This window comes from Schistocerca nitens, chromosome 6 (genome assembly GCF_023898315.1).
Source record: "Schistocerca nitens isolate TAMUIC-IGC-003100 chromosome 6, iqSchNite1.1, whole genome shotgun sequence".
NCBI lineage: Eukaryota > Metazoa > Arthropoda > Insecta > Orthoptera > Acrididae > Schistocerca > Schistocerca nitens.
Window position 1 is genome coordinate 174,041,803 of NC_064619.1, and position 9,226 is coordinate 174,051,028.

Below are 9,226 nucleotides of genomic sequence, written 5' to 3' on the forward strand. Positions count from 1 at the left end.
GAAAAATATAAACATTTATGGAATCTGGTAAAAGAATTCATTAAAAACAATACCTTTTTTAAATTTTGAAGTGTAAAATAAATGAGTAGATCACAATATCTTCGAAACTTGGGCATGAAGTGCCGCCCCTCCTCGCCCCCCCCCCTCCCCATCCACTCCACCCTCGCTCCAGCACGGTATTGCATGGGTTAATTGCCGTTATGGAATTAACATTTCCATAACGGTTGATAAACGCCCCACTTGTGCTTCATGCTGTAACAAATTCCATTTCCGTCAGTGTATATAAATGTACGTTCTTGAATTTCTGCTGATAACTGACAGGGTAGGAACTCTCCCTGGCGCTGATGAATCGTTGCACGACGAATTCCATCTCGGCGCGTCCCTGCTCCATACAGTGGCGCTTAATCCAAATACAAGGCTTTCTACGACGCTGATGACCAGACGGTAGACGCCTTCTCACTACCGTAGCACCAGCACGCCCACGCCGAGTGGGACTCCAGTTTAATTGGAAGCTCGACCGTGCGTGAAGCGAGATAAGTCGATATTTTCGTTCTGCTGCGGCTCGTTCTGTTCCGGCAGGACCCCCGATTACCCCCCAACCCACCCACGACCCCTTTCTCACCGTATATCCCCCACTTCTCCCAGGCTTTCCAACCGGGTCATTGGGTCTTGCCTTTCCTTGTTTTCGCCTTTCGTTCCGTTTCAGCTCTGTCGTGCGAAAGAGGCGTAAATTCCCCTGGCGACGTGGTCCTGAGGTACCACACGAGCGGAAGTGCTTCTAGCTCCAGTCAACCATCGCCTCAAGGAACACAGGAAATGTGATCTATTGAAGAAAAAGCAGGAAAACTTTGCGTGATAGGCGATCAGTTATATTCCCGGGCGCAGGAATTTCTTTGACGCCCTGCGAAGTATTGGAAGGAGAGGTACAGTTTACTAGACCGCTCCTTTCTGTATACAGTAAAATACAGTAGATGTTTCTTCTAACAACAGACTATCTTATAGACACTATAGGTACCTTTCAGAGCCCATAATTGTTTGTAAAATGGGCTAACTTTCAACCACGGTTTTAATCTCTAAATTTTAGGATCACATGTAGCTCTCCACATTATTTTTGTTTCGCCATGATTAATCGCTGCTTGAGCGAATGTGCGCAATATGATCGTGCACGAAGTACTGTGCAACTTCCGGAATAATCTGAGAAACGAACACCAAGTTTAAATCAATCTGGGAAGAATTGGCTTCTGCCTGAGAGCGGGTTCTGAACCACTTTATCGCGCATATCACAAATTAATTTCACGGAACCTTCACATGGTATCTGTAACACAGTTACGATTGATGGCAATAAAATGCTGGTAAAAGTAAACAACGTCCCATCATGGCCTCTGTTGGTGATTAAAGGTCAACGGGAAAATAAAATTGAAATAACTCTTTCCTTTCCGACAATCGCATTACGGAATGATTGTGTTGCCGCGTCGTTAATAGTGATAAAATTATGTACACTTAATAAGTGCACAGTTATTACTAAATTTTCAGTGGTTCTACTATCGCTATATGTGTATGATAGAAGCGCATGTCAGCAAAACTTAAATAACTGTGGTTCATGAAAATAAAGATGCATGTCCACGTAGAATAGTTATTACTCATCTATTTATGACATCTTATGAAGAATTAGTGTAGATCCGATTGAAGCTCAGTATTACTGGACCTAGAGGAGAAAGGTCTTTCCGCTCAACTAGATACGTCACGAAAACAGTTTGCTGCCAAATGGGATGGCGAAAGTACTAAAGCCTTGAGAGTCGTATTTTTGTACGCTTTGAAAGGTGTCAAACTGCTAAAACGTTTCAGAAAATGGATTTACCTTCATCTAGTAAAGTATAAGCTAGTCACATGCAGCATAAGAAAGAAAGTTACGATCTTAATTGATAGTGACACATCTCTTAAAAACGTGACACCTCACGTTTGTAATTGAGCACGATTTCAGTCGACGCAGTTATGGAGAGGGGGATCACACACTTAGAAAAAATGTTTCTAAACGCAGAGAGGATTAAGCTTGGCACACTAAGACTCTTTGCATGAAACATGGTATTTTAATGCTTATCAGAAACCAAAATATATGATGTAGCTTAACTATGTCGTCCGCAAACTATGAATCATGCTGGAGGTCTTAACATAATTCTAAAATTATGTAGATTGAAGGTGGATAGAGGGGAAGATTGGAAAAGAAAGGGAAGGAACTAATGATACCTGTTGCAACGAGTCTTTATACGGAATCAACGGCGACGAGTGATAACGTGTGCCGGACCACGACTTACACCCGGTATCTCCGCCTTACTTTTCTAGCCACCTTTTTATTTCCCAAAGGAACCATCCTGGCGCTGAGAGGTAGGGATGGGGGCAAAGTAGTCAGGGATCGTAACCCTTCGCCTGGCCACCATCTCCTGCCCCTCCCTGACCCCTCCCCCCTCCGCCCCTGCCACCCCTCCCCGCCAGCCCACGCCAGGACTCAAGAATAGGGAAAGTGGAGTAGAGGTACAAAACACATTAATGATTTATTTATTTATTTATTTTCCCTTTTTAATTTTTTATCTTTATTTTAACTGTTATTAACACCACCGGAAATAAAACGAAACTGACGTGAGGAGGAGGGGCAGCAAGACGCCAGCCACTCTTGGTGGGACCATGGACGCCTAGTTTCGCAGAAGAAAATTCCGATGGCCAGAGAATAACTGGTTCTAAGAATGGAAAAGGAGTGGGTAAACTCCTCATTGGAGGAACACCGCAAATCTGGGATGGCTTAAGAAAGACACTACAAAGGAAATTGGAGAAATATTGTCTGCATTTGGGATTGAGAATAACTGCACAATGATGTTCATTACAGAAATGCCAAAAATCAAGAATATTTTTCTCATCTTCGGCAAACAAATAGTGAACTGCTTGTCAAGAAATCCACTTCCGAGTCTGGAAAGAGGAGCAGATATGATGCAGGTAATTAAGGCCACCATCTGTCGCACCAAGAACCAGACACCGACAGTTGGCAAGACTAAGCACAACCAGGAGCAGCTCCGAAGATGTTGGACAAAATGTCAGCGATTGAAGAGTTCCATGGATCACGGCCATACAACCGAGAAAAATTCTCAGCAACTGAAACGTCTGGTCGTGAAAGCCTTCATCATATAACTTTACCAATTCTGTTAGCCCCTCGAAACCTGAGAGAATCTCTTCTGATCCAAAGTGACACACACCATTGGTACCAATGTGAGCAACCATCTGAAGTTGGCTGCACCCTCTCCTCTTCATGGCATCTGGGAGAACCCATTCCACATCTGGAATGATTCCACCCAGTATGCACATGGAGTGCACATTTGTTTTTTTTTCCCTTGTTGGCAGCCATGTGCCCAAGGGGCCCCATAACGTGCCTGACCTTGGAGCTCCCAACTACCAATAATCCCCACCCTCTGTGATTGTCGGATCTTGTAGGCTGAGAGGTTTCCTCTGAAATAGGACAGGCGACAGCATCTGGCTCAGTGACAGCCTCAGCCAGTGACAGCGCCTGGAACCTATTTTTCAGACAAAATGAGGAGGCTTTACAGGGGGCCGCCTGGGAAGGCTTTCGCCGCCTGCTACGGCCCGGGGCGACCTCTCACTCGGCCACAGGTGAGAGATCAACCTCAGTGTGAGCAGTAATTGGGCTGTCCACCCGTCAGGACCGATCATAGGACTCAGCCTTGCTGGACGTCCTTTGGATCCCCACGGCCAGCCCAAAACAGTGGTGTCCATCCACTGCAGCCTCAAGTTGTGTAAATGAAGCCATCACAGCCTGAAGCTGAGAGCGAAGTGTCACCAACTCCGCTCGCATCCACACACAACAATCGTAATCCATGTACATACTAAAGACCGTGGAAAACTAAACTATGCTGATAAACTGACTATCGGCATGTGCTGAGCAACTCTACTGTAAACACTGACGAAAATGCAGGAACTGTGTCTAATAGATTAACAAAAACCTAACTACCGAAGCACTCAGGTGAAACTAAATAACTCACCCCTGATTAGGAACTTGTAATATGTCACAAAATCGATTTACTTTCCGACGCAAACGAATATGCGAGAACTGTAGCTATTAGATATTAAATAAACACTAAGAAACACAAGAAACTAAACTATTAAGGCACACAGATGGTATAATAAAATTCACTCCTGGTTAGGAACTCATAGAAAGCTGGCCGTGGTGGCCGAACGGTTCTAGGGGCTCAGTCCGGAACCGCGCGACTGTTACAGTCGCAGGTTCGAATCCTGCCGCAGGCATGGATGTGTATGATGTCCTTAGGTCAGTTAGATTTAAGTACTTCTAAGTTCTAGGGGACTGATGACAATAGTTGTTAAGTCCCATAGTGGTCAGAGCCAACCAACCAACTCGTAAAAGTCACAAAATCGGTTACTTTCCTATTGCTGATTCTGTTGCGGCGGGCTACTGCTGCCTGACTGCTACAGAATTCAGAATAAAAATCGAATCCGAATGCATTGACGATGGATACGAGGAAACCATTATGAGGGAACCAGAGTTAGTCACAACCAGTAATGTTTGGAAATATAAACGAATTGCCGAGCACGTTGATCAGTAGACTTAATCCCCAGTCCGAATGAGTAAAATCTCAATCCAAATCGATTAATGCTAAGATTAATGCTCAGTCCGAAACAATGGAGAGTCAAATTGATGCACAATTAAGTAACATGAATGATCAGAACGAAGCAGTCGTGTTTGTTAACAATAATATAGAAGTTGTTAATACGAAAGTAGATGAAATCAAGAAACAAATAATTCTAATGAATACCATTATCGATAATCTTACACAGGAAATGACACAGCTACAGCCAAAAATTGGAAGCATAAATAGTCGTTTTGAGATAGAAGTAGAGAGGATCGAACAGAAACTGGAACAGACTGTTGATACCATTATTGAAAGTAAAGTAACTGAAAGGCAGAATCAGCACGAAAAGACGATAGGGAAAAAGTTATGAATTGGCAAATTTTGGTATCAGAAGCAGATACTGGAGTCAAGAAACAGATGACTACAAGTGATGATAAAAATATGGAAGAGACTTAAATGATGGCCGGCCGTTGTGGCCGTGCGGTTCTGGCGCTGCGGTCCGGAACCGCGGGACTGCTACGGTCGCAGGTTCGAATCCTGCCTCGGGCATGGATGTGTGTGATGTCCTTAGGTTAGTTAGGTTTAAGTAGTTCTAAGTTCTAGGGGACTTATGACCTAAGATGTTGAGTCCCATAGTGCTCAGAGCCATTTGAACCATCTTAAATGATGATGATGATGATGAGGGGGACTATGCTCCAGACTGAACGCTGAAAGGCATAATCAGTCTTAAATGATGATGATGATGATGATGGGAAGGTTAGTGGCGACCGCTTGCCAAGCAGTTACAAAAGTAACCGGACTAGGAAAGAGATTAGACGAAAAGCAGCACTTTGTGTCATGCCACGCACGTAATACTGAAATCTTAGCGAAGGAGGGGCGTTCAGATCCCCTCAAAAAGCGAGATGGATTGTACGCTACCAATTTCATTACAATTGCGATAGGATATTGCCTGAATCGTTAACGGATAATGGAAAGTTAACGCTGTAATCGACGTGCTAGCGGGCGAGGCTAAGCGATGAAACTTAAACATCGATATTGCTTACTTGGCTTACGAAAATTTAGGAATACGTTCTTGAAAGAATACTGGACAGAGCAGAAGCAAATGAGGGTATGGTGCGGTTTCGTAGTGTCAAAATCCTGTCGTGCAAACTCGCGCACCTCAATGAAACAATTTTGCAAAAATTGGAACACAAATTAGAACATTTGCATGATTGGAAGACTGAATCGGAGGTTGTCTGTGAGTTGTGGAAGAAGCTTCCACATAATTCCAAGAGGTATATAGGCAACAAACAGAACAGTTATTTAATTTTTAGAAAAAGTCGAATATAATTGGCGGTATAACTGCGAAAATTTTAAAAGCCGTGATAACAGCAACAGTTCCTACAACTGCAACAACCACAATTACAGTAACCATGGCAATAATGGTAACCCACCCCATGCTAATAATGACTCACATCACTATAACAATAACAGTCATAGTGGGAACAAAAATAGTATAAATTACATGTGAAAATGGTACGTGGTTCTCAGCATAATGTTAATAGGCAGCGGCAAAATCAGCAATTGCAAAAGCCTATAGCAACGAGCCTGTAGTACTTAATCAAGGTTTGGAGCCCACTGGGCGTGAGAAGACCTTGTCGGCTCAGAATAAAACCTAAGCATCGTCGCTATGACAGATCCCAATGAATAAATCGGGAGAATGGGGATGGGAGAATGTGCAAGAAGACAGGGCGAGTAATGCACCAGCGGTAACAATAAAATAAGTTGAAACCGCAGTCGACAGAGCGGCCACTGTCTACAATAACGATGAAAATATAGTACCATTCATTAAGGAAGAGGCGGCCGCTGTTAAAGTAACAACAGTATTGCAAGCTCCCAAACAATGTGATTCGCTGGAGGAATTAAAGAAGCCGCCATCGGGTAAAACTTCCATTATCGCGCAGGGCAACGCAAACGCAATGAGGTGTGGGTATGTCAGTTCGGTCGGATATACGACGAATAGAAGAATTGTAGAGGATTGTATGGGAAATATGCTAATAGGGAGAGCGGACAATATTTGACGCTTCTCAACCCACACGAAATTACCGTTTATGAAGAAATCGAAAGCTCTCTATTGGAGAGGCAGGCTCGTTCAAATGTTGTAGTAATTGAAGTGACCAACCGCAACGACGCTGATCCTGAAGAAAACTGAGGCGATGATGAACATCTAGGACTAACTGACAGCCACGTAGATCACAACGTCTACGAGGCTAAGGCTGACATGCAGTTAGACGAGAGTGGTGTGGGTTTCGTGAGCTCGGGAGAAGAATTAGAAGCAGGAACTGAGCACATTTCTCCAAGAAATTTGGAAGACGATACCCATCTTTCCGAAGAAAATTTATCTGACCTGACAGTTAGCGATTTGTTGGTAATACAAGGTCCGTTAATCGAAGAAACTGATAAAAAGGTTATTGTGTAGGGGTCAAAACGTCTTGAAAAACTGCAGAACAGGCAGACAGAAATTAAAGATGACCAAGAACAGAAAATTAAGAAACCACCGGGCTTAAGTGCCATCGGTATCAGAGCCAGACGGATTTTTCTGGAATGACCTTTATGCGGATGACAACTTGTTACGGGAAATCTAATCCGAAGGAGTACTGAAATTATACGAGTAGTACTTTCAAGGCGTAGAAGGACGAAGCAGGGTAGAGAGTGTTTAAAAAGATATGCGTCGTCACCAAAGCGAGAAAGATTGCTTGAAATTAATGAAGACCAAGTATGAAGAAAAGAAACAATACGGAGACAAGATGAGAAAGTATTACGGGATGTAAGCAACATCCTTTACACACGCAAAGATGAGGATAGCGAATTGGCGGGTGTGTCGGCCAACCAAGTCATCACCGAAATAGTGGACTATTATCCCTTAGAATATGCTCATTGTGGAGCAAAGAAATCTACAGTGAAAATAGCTGAAGTTGTGAATTTTAACGACACGTTAGAATAACAATTAGGATAAAGACTTGTGGTAAGTGTCAGAGGGTGAAAGCGACCAATTATACTAAACGTTGTCCTACGCAGAGCAAATGACCTGACTGTGTTCAGAGTACACAGACCTCTATGACCCCTGCCAAAGACCTCAGGTAATTTAGCCTACATATTAGTAGTGCTCGAAGCGTTTTCAAAGTTCATTGAGTTATATCCGATAAAAGATTGCTTTGTGCATATCGCCAAACCAAAAGCGATTTTGTCAGAAAAAGCAGCAAAGTTTACTTCCAGATTGTGGAGTGAAGGTAGGGAAAGAAATGGCGTTGAAGTGATAGAAATCTCGGCTTATTGTCCGGACGGAAGATCAGCGTAACGGTACATGCGTAAGCTGGGGCGACCTTGCCGGATATATTATTGTCACCGCAATCACAGGGCGTGGGGCAAATACATGAACGCTTTTGAAAAGATTATGAATGCTTTGACGCACCAATCTACAGGACTCGCCTCCGAAGAAAGTTTGGTGGAAGAGGTAAATGAGACTTAGTATTGACATTGAGGAGACGTTTACGAGAAGTAATGTAAAAGAAAGCCACGGCGCAAATACGGCGTCAGACACTTATTCCAATTTTATTTCTTGAACCTAACGGTCATCACGGATTTTAAAAGGTACAACGATAAATTGAAATTAAAGAGTAAATGTTATGAAAGCAACTGAAATGAAAAAGAAACCCAAGCCATGACCAAATGTGTGTAAAAATCACACTGGTATATATATATATATATATATATATATATATATATATATATATATATATATAAAGTTTCAGGTCTGTGTATGCGTGTGAATATGGACAGTTTTGAGTTATCCACTGTAATAGAAGTACAAGGACTCTTTGAGATTACACAGCAGTGAGTTTTCAACGAATACGAGACAGGCTGGACGTTCTTGAATGTCACGGTTCAAACAAACAATGGAAAATCCAGGATGAAACATAACAATATCAGAGAAGGAGAGTTGCTACTCACCATATAGCGGAGATGCTGTGTCGCAGATAGGCAAAACAAAAACAAAATTACAATTTAAGCTTTCGGCCATTGGACTTCGTCAACAACAGACGCACACACACACACACACACACACACACACACACACATACACACACACTACCTCAAACGCAACTCATACGTACGACTGCAATCTCAGGCAACTGAAACGACATTGTATGAACAAATGGAGAAATCAAGCGTTCCGCTGTGGCACACACAACAGTGCCATCTGCGGACTGAGCTGCTACTGATACATAGAACGCTGCGGCGTCCTTTGTAAATATGCATGTGGAACGCGACGTTTCCAACTCACGTTTTATTGTGACGCTTACATTGCAAAAGTAATGATATTTGGAAACATGTAATTTTGCTCTGTTTGTTAATGAAAACTTAATGAGTGAGTAACAGAATTCATGTAGACAAAACCGAGTGCCTTTAACCATCTGTATTTCCGTTTGTATTTCTTAGGATATCCCTTGATTCTTTATCCTTTGGAAAAAAGCTCCTCATGGAATGTGAGGTACCTATATGTAACACCAAAAATACATTTATAATACCTTCTGCAC